This window comes from Vicugna pacos, unplaced genomic scaffold, assembly GCF_048564905.1.
Source record: "Vicugna pacos unplaced genomic scaffold, VicPac4 scaffold_248, whole genome shotgun sequence".
Taxonomy (NCBI): Eukaryota; Metazoa; Chordata; class Mammalia; order Artiodactyla; family Camelidae; genus Vicugna; species Vicugna pacos.
Genome location: NW_027328927.1, coordinates 64,606 through 84,658, shown reverse-complemented (window position 1 = coordinate 84,658; position 20,053 = coordinate 64,606). Strand labels below are relative to the sequence as shown.

The following is a 20,053-nucleotide window of genomic DNA, read 5'->3' as shown; positions in this document are numbered from 1 at the left end:
CCATCAACTCAGGCCTCCTGAAAACAAAACAAAGTATTTTTTTCCCTTCTACTCTTTCCACAAACCCAACAGGAAACATCAGCCTGGAGAAAGAATTCAACACAAATGTTAAAACAAAAATCTATAAACCTGAAACAATACCATCTCTGAATCATGATACACAATGACATGAGATTAAGTGTGTCAGGCACAAAGCATGAGGGAGCCTGACTACCTGATTTCTATTCTTCAAAGGAAGGAAGGTTTTCGTATTTTTTATTATCATTCTTGGTCATTGTTTCTGATTATGTCAAAAAATAATTTATGAAATATTTATGCACTGCAATAACTGATTTTTATTGTATCAATTTTAGAAGGCATTCAGAGGGGATAGGAAAACCCACCTCTGTAAAAAATGCAAAATTTCTTCCCCTGTTAAGAACACGTATACAAAATGCAACAGAGAATTCAAATTCTTGTGGAGAGGAGCAAAAGACACAGAATCAAATCAAAGTCATTACAATGAGTCAATTTAAAATTCACTGGACAAACATGCTCAATGCATACAAATAATTTTAAAGGCACACTGCAAACCATTCACTTAATGATCTGCAGGCTAGAGGAAGAATTTCACTCTTTAACAGACAACAGAAATCAATAGGGTGCCCCACCAAACAAAGAGCAGTGAACAATCAGGTTTTTAACAGTTCTGAGAAATCAGCATGTTCTAAAGATCAAAATCCAGAAATTTTAAACATTCATTCAAACCACAATGAAAAAAGCACTTAAAGAAAAAAAAAAAAAAGAAAGTAAGCACATAGATCATTGCAACAGAACAATGAGAATTTCTTGTACCGCTAGAAGAAAGAACAGGCTATAGCCTTTTACTTGAAAAGAGACTACTTTTAAAAATAACTGCTAAAACACATTTCATCATTCATGTTGCCTTGAAAAATCTGAGGTACATGTATCTGATCAGAAAAGCAATTCTGAGTAATAGTATGTTACAATTCAGTGCCAGTTTGCTTTAGAAGAAAAGAGAAAAGTTACTGTTTCTAATTCTGCACAAAGTTTAAAGAACCTCCCTGCCTCTATCTCCTCCCATTTCCTAAGCTCATGCTCCCTAATCCTTCTGAAACAAGTATGAGAAAGTCTTATTCCCAATATGCCAAATGACAACTGAATATCAATTTATTAGTGTAAATATATGCCAACACCTTGAAATGGAGGAGAAAGGTATCAGAAGTCTATATGGAATTTCTTTCTACCTTCCTGAAATCACACACACCAACGTTCACACAGACACAGACACAGACACAGACACATACCCCCTGGATTACTGGGCACTTCACAAGCTTAGTACTTACAACTTGTAGAAGGTAACTTTGTAGTTACTTTAAAATACAAAACTGTCAGCTTTTGAAAGCCTTCATCATCTGCTAAACCATCTAAATATCAAAGAGACCCAATTAGCCTTCTCTGTAGAATGTAATTTCCCTTGATGGCAAAACAGTCTCTAAGAAGTACTGGATCAAAGATTCGTGTTTATCACTACCTATGATCGTTTTTAAGCACATTAACAGATTCAGAAATGTATGCCTCAAAAACATTTATTCCTATTGAAATAGTATCCGTGTTCAATTGTCTATACAGTGACTAGGTCCCATGATGGTGTTTAAGAGCTATTTTGTGTATAGCAATATTTACCTTCAAGTGCAGAAAAGGAGGGTGTGTATTACTCAGTTGTAGAGCACCTGCTTAGCATGCACAATGTCCTGGCTTCAGTCCCCAGTACCTCCAAAAAAAATAAATAAAAATAAGTGCATATTTAAAAATAAGAATAAAGTTATAAAAAATGCAGACTAAAAACCACTGCAATCTAGGTGCTACAATTATACTAAAAAAACAAGTGTTTCTATCAAATATTAACTATATGCCAATCACAGAGACAACCAAAAGTCACACCTGAAGCATCACGTGTGATTCTCAGCAACCCTACTAAGTAGACACGGATGAGAAACCAGGCTCTGCGGATGAGGAGACGGAGTTCGGAGGAGCCGGGGACGCTGACTGTCCTGCTCCCCGTGACACCGCGTCAGCCCAGGGCAAGCGCTGACAGAGCTGCACTGAGGGGACACCCAGCTGCATGGAACCTTGGGACACTGGGGAGTCCCAGAAAACACTAAAAACTTTTCAGTGAAAAACCAGCTAAAATATATTACACTGTGCTGCATCCTTTAAACAGGGAAAGTGACTGAGACCTTTTTGATGCCTCCGTGTCCTTTCTGCCATTATCAGTTACTTGCCCTCACAGTGCGACCAGTGATGATCTGGACCCCATATGAAGTGCACTCAGATGGAAGAGCTTTTAAAGCTGGTTTATGAAGTTTGTAAGACTGTCTATGACTCACAAAGGCGGTCATTCATCACTTCTCACCGGTGTGGACGTACCACCTGAAATCACTCCTTTCTGCTTTTTAAAATCCCTTCATCTACTCCAGACTTTTCAACAGCAAAGAAGTAGCTCAACCACAGACAGTGGACAGCTTTTCACCAAATGGACTCGAACAGCCCATCTGACAACCTGGAAGCCCTTGTCTTCTATTAAACCCACTTCCAGGTACTTCATCATTTTCTGATTGGTGGACTCGGCCTCTGACTGGCCTACTCAGAGAGCTCCCAACCTCACATCCAGGGGTGGGAGAGGACCATGCTGTTGGGGGAAATCAGTGAGGAAGCTGGACATCCTCCAGCCACGTCTGCACGGGTAGAAGTGCCTCAACGTGCTCAGAAATTATACCGTCATCATCCCTGGGCTCCCATGGACTGGATTCACATTAACCAAGCTCATGAGACACTGATGCAAGAAAACCAGAAACTTAAATTTTTAATGTAACAGAAGACGTGAATCTATGAACCAGACTGAAATATCAGAGTTCAACCATGAGTACATTTTCTCCTCCATGGCCCAATCACGGGCAGGCAGTCACATGGCAAGCATGGACAGAAACGGAGCAGGAAGGGTTTCTAGATTAATTCAATGGACTATATTTCTATTATACGAACAGATCTACTGCCCAGAAGTCAATTAACGCCAATCACGGTGCACTCTCCGTGGACAGCGGCAAGACATGACTATGAGCTCCTGTGTAACACTCCTTTCCCTGTCCTTTCTAGGCTAACTGATGCACAGAGGTATAAAGATTCAGGGATGTCGATAATGCTAAACACCCAAAGCCCATCTCTGGGAACCTCAAAACCAGACAGCCAGGGTTTAAATACCAGCTCTGCCAATTACTAGTTCTGTGATTTTGCCAACTTAATTACCCTCTGTGTGCCTCAATTTCCACACTGTAAAACTGGGATAACAATCAAACCTTCCTTACTCGCTTGTTGAGAAGATTGAAGGATTCATTTCTGTAAAATGCTCAGAAAAGAATGTAGCACATTTTGGGTGTTCAACAAATGTCAACTTAATATCAAATTGTTTTACAAGTCTCCCCTCTAATCATCTTATCTGTTTCCTGGCTAGCCTAAGTCCCAAATAAAATCCTTATTTCTCCTTTTACACACTCTTGGGGAGCACCCTTATGTTCCATCCAACCACCTGTTTAAACTGAGGGAGTGGATGTCTCCTAACCACTCCTCTGGGCCATGGAGGGTTCTTCTCCCTTCACACCCCTGGCCCCTGGCCCACAGCTAGCACTCATTACACTAACAGAGTGAGGTGTGAGTCCGGGGAGACAAGCGGGGCATGTGAAACCCTTCCTTTCACTCCAGTGTTGGTCACCATTGGGAAGCACGCGGGATGCTCAGCTCCATGTCAGGAAAGCCCTGTGCATGAAAGGGCAGGTCTTCTCAAGGGAAGGCTCGCTGTGGCCCAGAGCTACATGGGACAGGGTGAGTCTGTATTTCTGGGACACAGTATCATGACACGCATTTTCCCACAGCCTTGAAGTTCATGGAGAACGTGGCTTCATCAGTAACAAAGAAGACATTTATTGCCTGTATACTCTTTTGTGTCATCTCTCAGTAGGCTGCTGGAGACAACATATGTATAAGTATTGGATCTCCTTAAACCCCAAAATATATGAAGTAACAAATAATTCTGTGGCTTAACGTTGGTTTAGGGCGACTGTGTAACAGTTCTGACTCTGCTGATGCTAAATTATGGGTATAGGAACTATGGAACCTCCTCAAATATCTTTCATCATAAAACCATCTCTTCTTATTTTCCTATTTCTTAGTAATTGCCAAAGACTCTCAAATGATGGCTTCACACAAAACAGCAGCTAAAGTTTAAGAGCCCTCTTGACATACACACTGTGGTAAACACTGCACATAATTTCTAATTCTCACAATTCTACAAATCAGATACGAATGTCCCCATCTCACAGACGAGGGAAAAACTCAAAACGAACTGACTCAGGCTCAAGTGGCTCAGTGGCAGCGCGTGCAGGCAAACCATATCAAAAACTACACCCCTTCGTATATGTACCAAATCTCCTACCACCAATTAACACACAGCGGCGGGGTCAAAACTCAGGGAACTCAATACACTTTTCACCTTTAAGGTCCTCCAGATGCCGCTTCTAGCTGTTTTATAAAATCCCGGCTCACTGGTTTCTAACACTAGAAGAAAAGCCCGATTTTGCTATTGTTTGCACAGCAAGTCTGAAATGTTCACAGTGAGATGACAGAATAAATCTAAGATATAAGCAGAATAACTTTTCCAGTTAGACATACATAATGGACATTGGGCTATTCTGAAGCATTAAGTAAAGTAATCAAAATAAAATAACGTTGTTTAAGCCTCCTTTTACAAACAGGAAAGTTAAGACTGTAAGTAGGTGCAACAGTGCCACCTATGGTTAAAATGACCTTCCAGTTTACCAGGAAAGATGCAACACAAAAATTGCCTGTAGGATCAGTAACGAGAATCAGATAAATAAAACTTATGTAGCACATGCTGCACTTTGATTCGGGGGAAAGGAGGGATATTCAGTATTTAATCTGATATTGCTAATACTCCTGAATATAAACAGAAGATATAGGCTCATGGAAACTCATCTTAGAAGAGGAAAGAATCCAGTTCAGCCACTTCATTTTACAGGAGGGGAAACTGAGACATGGGATCTGTCCTCCTGGCAATCAGCAGCAAAGTTCTCCTATGCCTCATGTCTTGCACTGTAGCAAAAACCAACAGATCTGTACTAGGCCTATATTCATAAAATTCACGTTTGTATTTTTCCAACAGTAGGTTATCTAAGTATCTTGCAAAATACTAAAAGAGCCAGGATATCATACAATTTTGTTGCCATACAAAAACATTTATTTACATAATAAAACAGCATGAGCTTTATTCTCTCTATTAAAAAAGTGACATGTCAAATCAATGTTTTGATATTTTAAACCTGTTAAGAATGTAGAAAAAAATCAAAATTTTCTTTAATCACAAAATAGAGGAGCTTATTCCCTGAAAATGATCAATATGGATTTTACTAAACTTAACGGATCTGGTCAGAATCCCACGAATTTAAATGTCTGAGTGGATGGTTACACGGCAACATAAATTCTGATTTGTAACAATACATATTCTGTGTAAATAATCTTCAAGGTCATCTGATTAAGGCAATTTAACTAGTCTCTGTCTCACTAGAATGATAAAGATTTCATTAAAACTTCATACTACACCAAAAAAAAAAAAATGAATCCTTGTTACTTTAAACCATATTCAAATATATCATACAAATACATATTGAATATGTATCAGAAATAAGCGACACTCTTTAGTATCCAGAGTTGATCCTTCTAAAATATCTGTCATTGTGACAGCACACTTTTATTAAGCACCTCTTGGGTTCTTTGTATACAAGGCATCTACCTCTCACAGTCAGACAAATTAAACGATATTACTCAAATTTCACAAATGAGGAAATGTACTTAAGCCATGAAAATAAAGTACATATTCATCAACAGGAAAGAAAAGAGTAAAGACTTTTCTTACAATATTCACTGACAATCTTTTCTTCCATATTAAAACTACATAAAACCAATTACAGTCTTTGTAAGTATTTCTGTCAAAAAGGGCCACAAGAGAAAAACAAGCAACATCATTAGCAGTGGTTGGACTTTAAGAGCTCACTTCTCTTTTGCACTATAATTATTTTTAATGTTTTGTTTTTAGTGCTTACAGAGCACTAAAATAAAAAAATAACTTTTTATGTAATTACCTGAGAATTAAAAATTTGTGAAAATGAACAATTTTAATTTCTGCCACTCTGTCTCAACTTCTCAATGGTGTCTCTCCTTTCAAGGCCTCATCAGTCTGAGGTCACTAAACTCGGCCGTTTATGGAGTCACAGGTGTTCGGGTAACCACTTAACGGGAGGCTGATAAGAGGAGCAATTAAGAATGCATTCTGTGCAGCCTGGGTTCCAGCACCGAGCTAGCCACAGCCTGCTGCGTGTAATTTGGGACAAGCTGCTCCATCTCTCAATCCCTCAGCTGCAAAAAAGGAGACACTGATACCTACAATCAAACACCTGCTATGAATTAAAACATGAGGAAAACATTTTAGCCTTAGGTAGGTGTCCACTCACAGTGAGTTTGGTCATTATGATGATGAGGATGGCTGTTAACAAATTAAGCTAGACCAAACAGGAGAAATCACCTTAAAGGAGAAACATTTTAAGTCAATGAGCATTTCTTTTTGGATGAATTGTAGAATATTCTAATGATTTTTTAATAAACCAAATTTTGTCCATTAATTATAGATTTACAGGTTCATGGACAAGTCTCCAGAAAAAGAATTAGAGGCCTCTTACCTCTGTAAACTAAGAAAGTAAATTTTAACAAAAATCACGGAGGAGATTATACCTCATTTGGGAGAGTAAGTGCTTAACATGCATGAGGCACTCAGTTCAGTCCCCATTAACTCCATTTAAAAACATGGTTTTTTAGGAAATGGAAAATTAAAGCAAAAAGATGGAGGAATACAGAATTTTTTAGAGACTCATCTCAGATTTAAGATGGGGAAGAAACCATCCATTTCTCAGAAGAAATCTTGAGGACTATGTAAACTGGATCTGAGATGTCTAGTCCTTTAACATTATTCAAGAATTCATATTACCAAGTCTTAAAATTACCTGATAACGCACAGTGGTGATACTGATCATAACAGCTTCCATCACGGATCGAGCTCCGGCTAGGACTGCTCTGTTCTGACATCTCTGCCCCTCAGGCCTCACCAGGCTGAGAGCACTAAATTCGGTCATTCAAGAGCATCTTTTGTAAGTCCTCCATTTGTGCTTCTGACTCTCCCCTCACCAGCTCCTCTGAGGGAAGCACTGTTATCATCTTTCCCACTCACAGATAAGGCCACTGAGGCACAGAGACTAAACTCGTTCCAGGTCACATTGGCATTAAAGGAATTCTGTATTTCTGCTGTTTGCTTTTGACAAAGGAATCTGAGATATCAATTCAAGGCAGACTGTTAAATAATCAAGTCTGTCAGGTCTTCACCTCAAAGAGCAGATAGTATAAATTCCTGATGTAGGATGAGGCTGCCGCCACAAACTGACTCAGCTTGAAATTAATATCCAAGATGAAGCAGCGGATACACGTAAATATTCACGATTGTCAAGTCTGCTCACGGGTCTGGGCCCTTCACTGCCTGAACGGGGGTGCAATCCCCACCCGTGTCTGGGAGAGAAGCGCGGCTCTTCCCCGGCTCACCCAGGCTTCACGGGGTATTTCCCCCCACAGACTGGCCTCAATGATTAAAAGATCTCAAGATTTTTACACCATGCAAATCTAAAAGACATTTCTGCAGATGGAGCACTTTCTCAGGCTTAAATCTTTTTTGCCTACACTCAGCCAGGGGGAAAAAAGAAACATGACTCTACAAAGTCTCTGACCCGCACCACTCACAGGAGTAGAATGGCCAGAGCAGAAGATGGCCCTTCACATTGCAGGATGAGAAAAAAATAAAGATGCCCCGACAACAGGCACTCCCAGAGACAGTGCTCAGCAGTCTTCTGCACACTCACGGTTGTGCAGCCCTCATCACCTTCTATTTCCAGAACACTTCATCACCCCAAAAGAATCCCCCTGTCACTAGCAGTCACTCCCTAATCCCCCTCCAACCAGCTCCTTCCAACCATCACCTGCTCTCTGCCTCTGCATGTGCCTATTCTGGGCTTTTCATATCACTGAAATCAACAATATGTGGGCATTTGTGTCTGCTTCCTTTCAATTAACATGCTGTTATCAAGTCTTGTACATTTTGAAGTGGTATCAGCATCTCTTTCTTTTTTTTTTTTTTGAAAACTTTAAAGATTATTAGAAGGTGGTAAGTACTATCAAAAAGAGTAGAGTGGAGCATAAGTGATTGGGTTTCAAAGGGAAAAGTGTGGGTTGAACAGTCAAAGTTGACTTCCCAAAACAGGTGGCATTTTTCATTTTCCTCTTCTTTTTTGTCTTTTTTATTCACTCTTACGTGTGAATAATGTTCCACTATATGGAGATACTACATTCTGTTCATCCATTCAGCAGGTATTTATGGACGAGGCCAGAAAAATGAGTGTAAGAGGTGACTAGCATGTATGGCATTGAAGCAAAGGGCAAAATGTGCTTTCAAAAAAATCCAACAAAGAGAGGCACAAGGAAATTCAGTCTGTTTCTGAGCAAAGTGCTTGCTTGCTTCGGCAGGACTACCGTGCAGGGCTGGGGTGGATATTGGCAGGAGTCACGGTGAGGGAGTCAACTAAGACTCCCCACTGCAAGCAGCTCAGCCAATCCTCCTCCCTCATCCTGTATTGTTAGAGAAATGTTTCTAGGTTACTCTTATTTCAAGTAATAGCATTTTAACTGCACATCTGATCATCTCCATCAGACCACATTATCTCCAAGCCACAGAAAATCATTCACTGACCGGAGCAGCTCCAGGACATAAAGGTGAATGATCAGGGAGTCCTGCAGCATTCCAGCCTGCAGGCACAAACCCCACATGTGCCCTGGTGATGTCCAGAAAATAAAATGCATGGAAATTTCTCACTGCTGGCACACGACATCTGCCCTCAAATTGCCCCAAAATCATGCTGGCAAAGCACTACTCAACCCTCTCACTATAAAAAAACCAAAAAGCTAAGAAGGCAAATTTAGGCTCTCCCATTGAAAACCAGCAACCATCACTGCCAGTATCTGAGCAGGAATGCTCCTGACTTCGAAAACCACTGCGCAGATACTTTTCAAACGTGAAACTCATATATGTATTCCAAATAGATGATATTGCAGTAGGATTTTTCTTTTCAAAATTTCCACTTGCAACATTAGCACAAGAAAATTTATGTTTAGGCTTAAAAAAAATCATTTATCCTCCACTTTCTTAGTTTTGAACTTATTATTATTTTATAAATGGAGTTATGCTGTGTATTATAAACCGTTTGATTTCTGAAAACAAGACCTTTATGACCTCACTATTTCAGAGCAAACTTTAACGATTCTTTGAGAGGTGGGACCTGGGGCGCTCACTAACAGCTCTTTAAATACTGACAAGGATGTGCTATTAAGTAATGCAAAGGCTCTAACTTCACATTAGCTCAGAAAGCAAAGAAACCACACCAAAGACTTCCTTAAATATTTTATATATTCCTATTCTTTTGAATATTAAAATTCTTAAAAGAGGATTTTTTGAAAAAGACAACAGCTGTTTTAAATTTCCTCTCACCAAGAAAGCAATCTTTATCAAGAATAAAAACCCCTATGGAAATCGAAATGACAGGACGTTTCTAGCTAAGTGAACATCCAGATCTGAACACAAACCTAAATCCGATCAGATCTCACTCGAACGAGCTCAACAAAGTCCTGGGCAACCCTGGAAATTAGCTCTTTTGTTCCAAATGTTGGCTGAGCTAAGATCATCAAACAAGGAAGGGAAAGAGAGAAGACGATAGTCCACCTGGCAGCCTCCATCAGTTTTCTTACAGCCACAAGGTGCCTCAAGGGCGGCCCCGCTAACAAGCCCCCCATAAAGAAAGCCGGCATCCACACTGCCCCTGCCGTCCCCAAGTAGCCCCGATGCCCATATTCCAGCCTGTGAATGGTATTCTTATGATCCCCCAGTTGGTGGCACCCACCCCCTCATCCCCGCTACACACACAGAGCCACGGCAGCCTTCCCAAATCACAAATTTGATTACATCAACCCCACTTCGAATGCTTCAGAGGCTCCCTGTTAGAGTTCTAGCCCCACCCCAGACCCTGCTTGCCCAGCCTCACCTCAGTACACAGGTTCCCAGTGACCTCAGGGGTCCCCTGACATGCTCCTACCTCTCACTTGCCTCCAGGCTCATTTTGACTGTTTCCCAAGGAAGCCTTCCCTCCCTCCAACCTCCACAATTTGTTCCTCTCTTCCTAGAGCTTTCTAGGCTAAGTCAACTTCTGACAATGCTAAGCTCTCAAGAAGCAAATACATTTTGCTTATTATCGTGGCTACACCCTCTCTCCCCTATACTCACAGAAGTGCACGTGTTATGAATAAATGAATGACAGGTTGGATCTCAAAGGGACAGACATACCTACTCTCGCCCATCCCGATCCTTCTGTCTGTAGAATATCAGAAGCTAAACCTGAAGTACCTTTCCTGAGGGTCACTTTCTGTTGACACCCTTCACTGCCTACTGTGTCAGTTCTAGTAAAACTCAACTTCTTCCAAAGCCCTACACCACGGGCTGTCTCCAGTGTCCTCCCGAGCAGGGGCTCCCTCCACCCTGGACTGCACAGGGCACTCTCCCCGGGTCCCCACGCCAAAAGCCTCCAGGCCTCTGCCCGGGCTGCACCTGCGACCTGAGCCACATTCTTGACTCCTTCTCCTGGCTGACTCTTACTCTGTCCTCACAACTGAATGTAGAGCCCATTTCTTCCAGGAAGTCCTCTCTGATAATGTCCTTAAGTCTTGTCTGGGCTCTATCTATAGCGGCAATATATGGAGACCAACTGGGTGCCTGCTCCTAATAAGACCACGAACCCTTGGGGGCCACGTGGGAAGGAGTGAGAGATTACAAGACGGGTGGGGGAATCAAAAAGCAAAAATCACAGCCCAAGTGCCAAATTCAAGGATACTTTCTCAGAAAAAAGTATAAACTATTTCACACGGGTCCAATTTGGCTACTATTTTTGTGGCTTGTGGACAGCAAGAACTTGGTGTTCTAGTCCAAAACCTAGGTTACATGCAAAGAAATGTATATATTCATATCCAAAGGAAACAAGAGCTGCTCAACAACCGTTTGCAGTTAGAACTGAAAGGAAATTTGATAAAGGCAATCTCTCTCTCTCTCTCTTCTTTCTTTTCTGGAATCATATAATTTTAGAAGTATTTGCGTGACTAACAGATAGCTACAGCCCGTGATTTTGCACAGGAGTGTTTGGGGCTTAGGAAGCCCAGATTAGATTCACTCTGTAAATGCAATCACACCAACACACTGATAGGTGCCGTGGTGGTGAAGCTGATGTTCCAAAGCAGGCAACCTTATTCTGTAAGAGAACTCTAAATAGAAAGCAAGAAATGCAATGTCCTATACTGAATTTCATTTGCTATATGGGTCATTAATTGATAGTATATCTTGACTAATGGAACCCAAAAATAAATTGTCAACGTCGGTTTTCTTCATCTGACCGTTTTATGCTAACTTTGGATATTAAACACTCACTCCATACGGAAAGCTCAGGTTTACGCTGCAGCACAGTTACATCCCGCGGAAGAAAGCTGACCAAGGGAGAACTGGAGAGTTTCCGTTCAGAAGCTGCAGAGTCTGGTTTTGCACCAGTACATCATTTGCAACCACGTCATCTTCAAAGGAGTTAGACGTTACCTCTGTGGGGCGAAAAGCACTGCATGCTTCAGAATCATCAAAGAACGCTGAGCTTTGTGAAACAGTCCTGAGGCACTTAAATCATACTTTTTCTGAAAGACTCCAAAACTGACCCACTTCACCATTCCAGGTATAACAGGGAAGTACTGGAAACAGTAGAGAGAACATGACCTTGAAGTCTGACAAGGCCCTGCTTGAATCCTGCTACAGCATTTACTAGCCGCTAAACAGACCAATTCCTTAACCCCTCTGAGAAGGCTTCCCAATCTGCAAAAGGGGGCTGCCACTGCCCACCTGGGAGGCATGGATGTGAATGCAACACGCAAGTAGGGCGGCCGACTGGTACCTGACACGGGGCCTGGCTAGTTTCCCTCCGCTGCCCTTTTCCCCCTTTAAACTTGCACTGTTCCCCCGGTAACGATCAAGCCCCCGGAACAGACTGCCCGTATCTTCTGTGTATCCCTGGATACATGCCTTACCCTTAGGAGGCCAGAAAGACAACTGTCTCCTCCCAAGTCACTAACAATGTTCTTAAGAGTCTGGGTATATTTAACTCTATTTTTCAGGGAGACTACTCCAGAACTTTCCAAGCACCATTCTCCAGGTTGGCTCCCCTCCCTTTGCCCATCCCTTCTCACCTCAGATCCTCTGTCTTACTGCCTTCTGTTCATGGGAAAGAGAGTCCGGTAAGGTGGGGACTCCCTAGGCCTCCCCCCCTCACTCACAGGTGACTGTGACTAAATTCTCCCCACTCCCCACTCCAACTTCAGCTTCTGAGGACTCTACCCTCCCAGACCCTGCAGCCTCTGCACCTTCCCAAGACGCACATGTGGCCACGACCCTCCCTGCAGATTTCTTCCTGGTTGGCCCTGCCCACCCCCTGGCCCCTTAAGGATAAATAGCATTGCTCTGAAAATGGCAAATGCAGCTAACTGACACACCAAAGCTGCATGGTCTGGGCTTTCCTCCAACCCAGGCACAGCCCTGCCACCCCTCAGCCTCAGTCTGCAGCCCTCGAGAAGATCTAATTCACATGCAAGGCTGTGAACACCAGCTAAGAATGACGACTCCCAACGTGTATCTCTAGTCCGGCTCCTTCACTTGAGCCCCAGGCTCATCGAACCGAGTGCCTCTTTGAAGTCCTAACTTGGATGAAAAATGGCATCTTAAAAATGCCTCATGTCCACCATTTACTCTGGAATTCGATTCCTGGCAGGTATCTCCCAGACTCCCCATTTTAGTAACAGCCCCAGCACCCACCTAGTTGTCTGAGGTCACATTCAATTTCCACTCTTCCCTCCCCCAGGCCCTGCCCTGGAATCAGTCCTGTTATTTATGACAATAAGTCCATCTCAAGTGTGGTTCTGCAGGGACCATGGTCGGAACCCCACAAGCTCACAGCATGGTGCACTGAATAACAGTCCTCCGTAGGGTGCTCCCCGGCGGGGGAGGCATCTCCTGCCACTGGACACCTCAGAAGGCACTGGATTCTCACACAGGAGGCCCAGGAGAAGGGACTCAAGGTTCTCCCGTGGTCTGAGCTTTGAAGGGCCCGAGGTCTGGGGGAGCTCCTAATTAGCAGACACACTTGAAAGTGAGCAGATGAGGATGTGGGAACCCAGGCAAGGCTGTTCTCACTCCAACTCCTGGGCTCATGGGAGCCACGGGAAAGACCTGTGTCCAGGGTACAGCCCGGCCATCACAGATCCCAGCCTGCAATTGCCAACCCGGACAGCCTAGACTCCATCTACTTGCGACACTTACTTCTGTTCTGTTCCCCACCCAGAATGTGATGGACTCATTCAGATATTCTGGCCTGTCTCAAGTGAGACAAATTCAGTGAAAAATGAAGTGTCCACATTTGGACCAGAGCATGAAAGGAGAAACAAGGCCTCATGGTCAGCATGATGGTGGAGGCCACACCCTTCCACCGGGTGAGATGAACCATGGTGAGGGTGAGAATCCAAGGTCCTAGGTCGGCCAAATCATCTTCCTTCACGGTTGTCTGGGGTGTTGGAGACTGACTACCACAAACTAATGACACGGCCGTCAGTGGTGAACGTCAGCTGCAACAGAAACGGATTCAGCTATTTACTACCAACATGGGTTAAAAGTAAATCCCTGGGTAGGAAGGTCTGCACGGCTGCTGAGGCAAACCACAGACCCAGCTCTGAATGCCCACTGGCTGAAGCAGAGAGGAAGCTATGGCCCTTTTAGCTGTCCCTGTGTCCAACAGGTCCAGGTGAGCCAGCTACTTAGGAGAAGGCCATGTTGTCCTGATACTCAGAAAAACCAGCCTCGTAAAGGGAACAAAATAGTGGCATGGATTTTAGACCCAATTCGGCCCCTTTATGAAGGCAAAGTAAAGTAAATGGCACGGGGAAGTTGAATGCAAAAAAAAAAAAAATTAAAGAACCAAACGGTGACTGCTTCCTCCAACAGCGTCCCCTGCAGATGCTCACCCCCGAGCCGGCCACTTCCTCACCAGTGACCACCGGCCAGGAAGCGCCGTCACGCACGTCACACAGCGACAGCCAGGAACCTCGTGCCGAGCACGTTTGTATAAAACAGGAATCGTGCAAGTTGCCGCAGAATTTGACTTTACAAGTTTAAATACTCCATGAAAAGAATCCCTCAGCAGCCGCCTAAATCAATTCGCATCTCACTTCTTCAAAACAATGAATCATATTTAATAAGGGCGCATTTGTCACCAAATAAAAAGAGGACCAAACAGGTTCCTCAAAGCAAGGATTTTAACGGGTATCAAAAACCAGTGGGTAATGTGCAAACAAAGTAAATATTCCAAAAATTAAGAAAATACAAAATGACGAGGATAATACATGGATCAAGACAGCTGTTAAGTTTTTGCTTTTTAAAATGTTTGAGACAGCACGGATGGCAATCTGGCTATTTCCAATGCAGGATGTGCACAGCCCACATTTTCAGATGCAACAACATGCTCACTGGGCCGTACAAGTGAAAAAGGAATAAAGAAAAAGGAAAAGATGAAGACGAGAAAATTAGAAACACACAAGAACAAAAATGATTTTGACAGCATGTACAAGAATTTACGTGAGTGTGTGAGGCCAGGGACGTGGGGATGGTGAAACCCACCCTCACCTCTTGCTCCAGGGAAAGCAGGGGCCTGAGGGGAGCGGTGCTGCCGGACGACCCCAACGTGGTCAGCGCCCCTAACCCAAATTCCACCTACAAGCGTCTAGGCAGATTTTGAGCTACAAATTGTGGTCGCATTTCATTCTGGACCGTTTTACTCACTTCCACCAAGAGTAGCAGGAGAGAATTAGGCTCTGCTCCTTCACCAAAGCATTGTTTAAAAAACTAATGACTGTGGAATACTAAAAGCAACAATGTGGTAAAAGTGACTGGAGGAGAATGTGCTTGACCCTAGCTCACTGGCCGCGTTATCTCACTGACGTTCAGAAGCTGGCTGAGCTCTTATGGTACCAAGACAGACAGACCCACAAGGAGGGAGATTTAATGCGCTGCTGTATTTTGATGCCGGGAGCCATGCCTGGTACATGAGGTTCTGGGTAATCAATGGTGACAGTGTCAAACACTGTGGGCTAAGTACACATTCGGCTACTCCGCCAAGTCCCAAGGGCAGACTTCAAAAGACAAAAACAAGCTGGCATTCTTTGGTGGCTCTGCAGACTCAGAGACAAGCATTTGTTGAGTAAAAATGTCACCAGTGACTCCTATGACAAAAGAGGAGGCACTGGCGTGGGGGCTGGGGCAGGGCTCAAGGCTTCAACTGCTCACTCACCAGTCTGTCCAGGGGGAGAAGGTGGTCCCTGCTTACGTTGCACCGATGCACCTACCTTGACTAATGCCTGGGGCCTCAGCAGGTGTTGACAGGTGAGGTGAACAGAGCCAGACTCGGTGTAGCACGGTGCTGGGAGCTATGCCCTCAGCAGTGCCCAGGCTCCTAAACATACCAGCACATCCCCAAGAAGCAGAAGGGGAGTGCGGGCATGTAGATCACAGGGCCCTGTGAGGACAAGCACAGATCATGGCCACGACAAGCCTCTCCCCTTCCTTAAGCCATACAGGTATATCTGGGAGGAACAGAAAATTCATCCAGAGACCGCTAGGTGGGCTCTCGCAGGTGGGACTCGGGTCCACTTCTCTTCTCACTCACAGGGCTGGTCTAGATATTCTTTTTATCAATTCTCTAGCATCTTCTCCTCCACCTTACCAACAACCAGAAAGTAGGATCTGATCTTAGGTAAGTTCAAGAATCACAGAGCACTGCCTTCACGGCGGGCCCAGCAGCATGTGCCAGGTTCTCGGACCGTCACCTGTGGGACCACCATGAGCCCTCTCCAGACACAAGGACAGAGGCCATAGGACGGGGGGACACAGCTTCCCTTACTCTCCCCAGCAAAGGGGGACCACTTCTCGGCAAAGACATCTCACCCTCTTCTGCCCGAGGGACAGCACGATAGATACACCGGGAAACAGAGCAGAAGGTGGGGGGGTAGGCAGCCCAAAAGAGCTCGTCTGTACTTCCGAGGCAAAGTGGGGACTTTGACTTAATCACAGGGACAAACTGAGAATGAACATTTCCCTGCTCTGTCCCATACACCGTGATACGCCTTTCCCTGCATAAGGAGTTCATTCGGGAGTCCCTGGCGGTGTTTCTGATGTCCTAACTTGGCATGGTGGCTGTCGGGCAAGAAGAGAGGGCCTGAGCCGAACAGGTGCTGGGCCTGAGAGGCAGGAGACACCGGCTCCAGCCCCAGCTCAACCAGTGCCCCGTTCCGCCTCTCGGGGTTAAGCATCTCATCCAAAAGCAAAGGAATGAGACTGTCCCAGGACAGGCTGCCCAACAGAAATGAAATGAGAGCCATGTAAAGAAAGTTTCCCAGTTGCCACGTATAAAATAGTAAACAAAAAAACAAACCAACAAACAAAAAACAAATACTAGAAACTGATTTTAAGAACAGATCTTACTTAATCAACTGTATGTAAAATACTATCATTTTGACATGTAATCAATGTAGGAAGTAAAGAGATAGTTTATATACATTTGCTAGACAAGCCTCAGCGTCTGATGTGCATTTGACCTACAGCACATCTCAGCTCAGTCCAGCCTCCTCCCCAGTGCTCCTAGCATCAGTGGCTTTGGCTAATTTATTGGACAGCAACTCCAGGGTTCCCACCATGGTCCTGGCTGTAAAGCGGGAGTAAGTGTCCACACTAACCCTAAAAGGATCTCTCTGAAACAAAGGCGGATTCACTTTGAAATGTCTGTAAACCGGCGGGCTGCATCTCCATCCCCCCTTGGCTACAAGACAGACTTCTTCCTTGCTGATCCCTTTCTGGATGTAGGGAAGCAATCCGGCACAAAGCCAGGGTGGGCTGGCCTCCAGGTAAACTTACCTGCTGTCTGTGTCCAGTCCCATGAAGTCCTCCTTCTCAAACAGGATGCAGAGGAGGGGAATCTTGCCCCAAAATTCTTGTGGCCACCATCCAGCCACTTGGACTTGAGCAAGATGAAGAGTGACTCAGTGAAGTCCTCGATCCTCTTCTCCACCACCCTGCAGTCCTCGTAGATTGAAGGACACGTCGGTGAACGGCTGCTCGGCTACCTCCCCATGCAGCACAAAGACAAAGAGCTGAGAGTCATTAAGCGCGGTGCCATACAGCCCCTCTGCACGTGCAGCTTCTCCAAGGCCTTGGCAGAGAGACAGTTGGTAATGTTGACAAGGCCCACGACATTGCGGTGTGTCTGGAAGACGCTCCACCCATTCTCGGGCACATAGTGGTGCCTGTAGTGGATACAGAATGTCCACGGGGAGCCGCATGGGCTGATATGGCTCACCGAGGTGAGTAGCTGATAGATGCAAAAGAAATTCTCCTCTGAGATGATCTCCATTGGTTGGACCACAACGGGACGAGTCTGGTGGTCCTCAGCACACTGCACGTAGTCAGGGATGCTCATGTTGCTGGCCCTGCCGAGAGGGGGGAGGAGATCGAGGTACATACTCTGCTGTGTGCTACGGGCCCATCTGGGTTGCTGTGACCTGGTGTGTACCAGCCAGAAGGCAAGGGAAGCCAAAGCAAATCCGGGGGTACAGTTTGTCCTCAGAGTCTGCACATGGCTAATGTATCTCGGATCATATTACCCAGCTTTTGGTCTAGGCTTCCTGCCTATGCAGAGAAGGGTCATTTCTTATTTTCTATTTCCAAGCACCTAGCAAGGCCCTGATGCAAAGTCACTGCTCAAAAATGCTGAATAAAAAATGAACAAAGAAAATGCTTTCCCCAAACCCCTTCAGCAGAATATAAAGAAAAGGACCACAGTAGGATTAAAAGATCTGGATTTGTATCCAAATTATTTGATCCCCTAAGCTTCATAATAATGGATAAGAAAACTTGCCTAGGGGAAGAGGATACAGTTCAGTGGTACAGCACATTTTTACCATGTACGAGGTCCTGGGTTCAAAACCCAGTAACTCATTTTAAAAAATGAAACAAATAAATACACGTAATTACCCTCCTGAAAAAGTATTTTTTAATTCAAAAGTCAAAAAACACCTTGCAATTGACACAACATTGTAAACTTGACTATACTTCAATTAAAAAAAAATCCTTGCCTTACAAGAATATATCTGAATTACGGATGTTTGCAAATGTAAAATGTCTAGGGTACCACCTGCATAAAAAGAGGTGACTGTACAAATGTACTATCCCTCCTTAATGAGCTATACTTCCTTTTGGAGGGTTATAACCTCTCAGAACTAATTTTCTCAGATTAAAAAATATGAACATTGCCTGATTCTCAGTAGTGATGAATAATCAGATAAGCCAAAGAAAGCATATGACCCACAGAGTTTACTCAATAAATGTTTGTTGAATGAATGAATAAACAAGCAAGTGAATGCTGCTCCCTGCCACAGACCATCATAATGGTACTGCCTGGAAATCCCAAGCCCACGTTCACCCGACTCTGCACTAACAAAGTGGGTGACCTGGGTAGGCCTGTGTGCTTCTCTAAGCCCCAGTTTAATCATGAATAGAAATGAGGGCAATAACACAAACCTCAAATTGTTAGTGAGTCAGTAATGAATTGTACCTCACCATTGCAAGATGGAACCATGAAGGAAAACTGGGCAAAAGGATCCATAAGCCCTCTCCATATAATCTCTTACTACCACATGGGAATCAACATTACATCTCAAAATAAAAAGTCTAATTTTTTAAAGAGGTTATTGAGGTTAGGTGAGCTCACTGTCTCAAATTAGGAACACACAGTACAAATAGGTCAATGCCCAGCCCATGAGATACACTCAGTTATCATTCCCACTGGACCCACTGGTACCTCCAACTTCAAAGCAAGAGAATGGGTCCTCGTGGCAACAGGCCACAGCACCTGAAGCTAACAAAGCTAATGGTTTCCATTTCAAAGAGCCCCTGAAACCACCCTTGTTCTAATTTTCTATTTGTAATTTTTATTCCTTTTCATTAAATAGAAACTCCCAATTCCATAGAATTCTTACCAGATATCATGATGGCAGCCCTTCAAAGCCTGACCAAAGAGATCATGATGGCAGAACTTCTTGGTGAAACAATAAAATGAAAAGCTATTTCCACAAGACCTCTGAGAAAATCTACAAGGGAACTTCATCCTGGACTGAGGAAGAGGACTGGGGAGGAGGGGGTAAACAGGGGCACAGAGAACTATGGCCCACCTGTCCCACAATGGGCTTCAGACTCACCCTCACCCTCCAGGAACTTAAAATACACACAGACAGTCTGCTATGGACAAGATTTTTTTTAAACAAATCCCTGAATCCCTAGCAGGTCTTGTTTCTACCGAGACACAAATGGCTTATGTGTATAATGTTTCACAAAAGCCTTAAAATATTATCACCCCAACTTGACACATCAAGAAACTGAGGTAGAGAAGTTTATCACATTCTACAAGATTAGAGAGAGGCCACGTCAGTCACCATATTTACATCCAAGCCCCTGCTCCAGTGCCCACACTAGAAAGTGTGACATACTGCCCCTTTCCTGCCCTCTCCCTGCAATCAATCTCTGAAGAGTCTTTTCTGTTTCACCTGGGATCACAATCACATTCATATTCCACAAAGAGCTATGTCACTCCTTGGAGGACTTATCAAAATCTAAAGGGTTGGGCTGAGAGGAGAGATTTGCATTTTCTGTTTCTCAAAG

The 20,053-nt window shown here is 44.0% G+C and overlaps 1 long non-coding RNA gene across 1 annotated transcript; it reads right to left on the bottom strand.

Annotated features, from left to right (window-relative positions):
* Positions 1 to 1,710: 1,710 nt before the first annotated feature.
* LOC140695503 (uncharacterized) lies at positions 1,711 to 17,529 on the bottom strand. The gene is made up of 2 exons (XR_012071175.1): positions 17,255 to 17,529; positions 1,711 to 1,774 (listed from the first exon to the last, which is right to left on the bottom strand). It is a non-coding gene; the product is annotated as an uncharacterized lncRNA (long non-coding RNA).
* Positions 17,530 to 20,053: the final 2,524 nt, after the last annotated feature.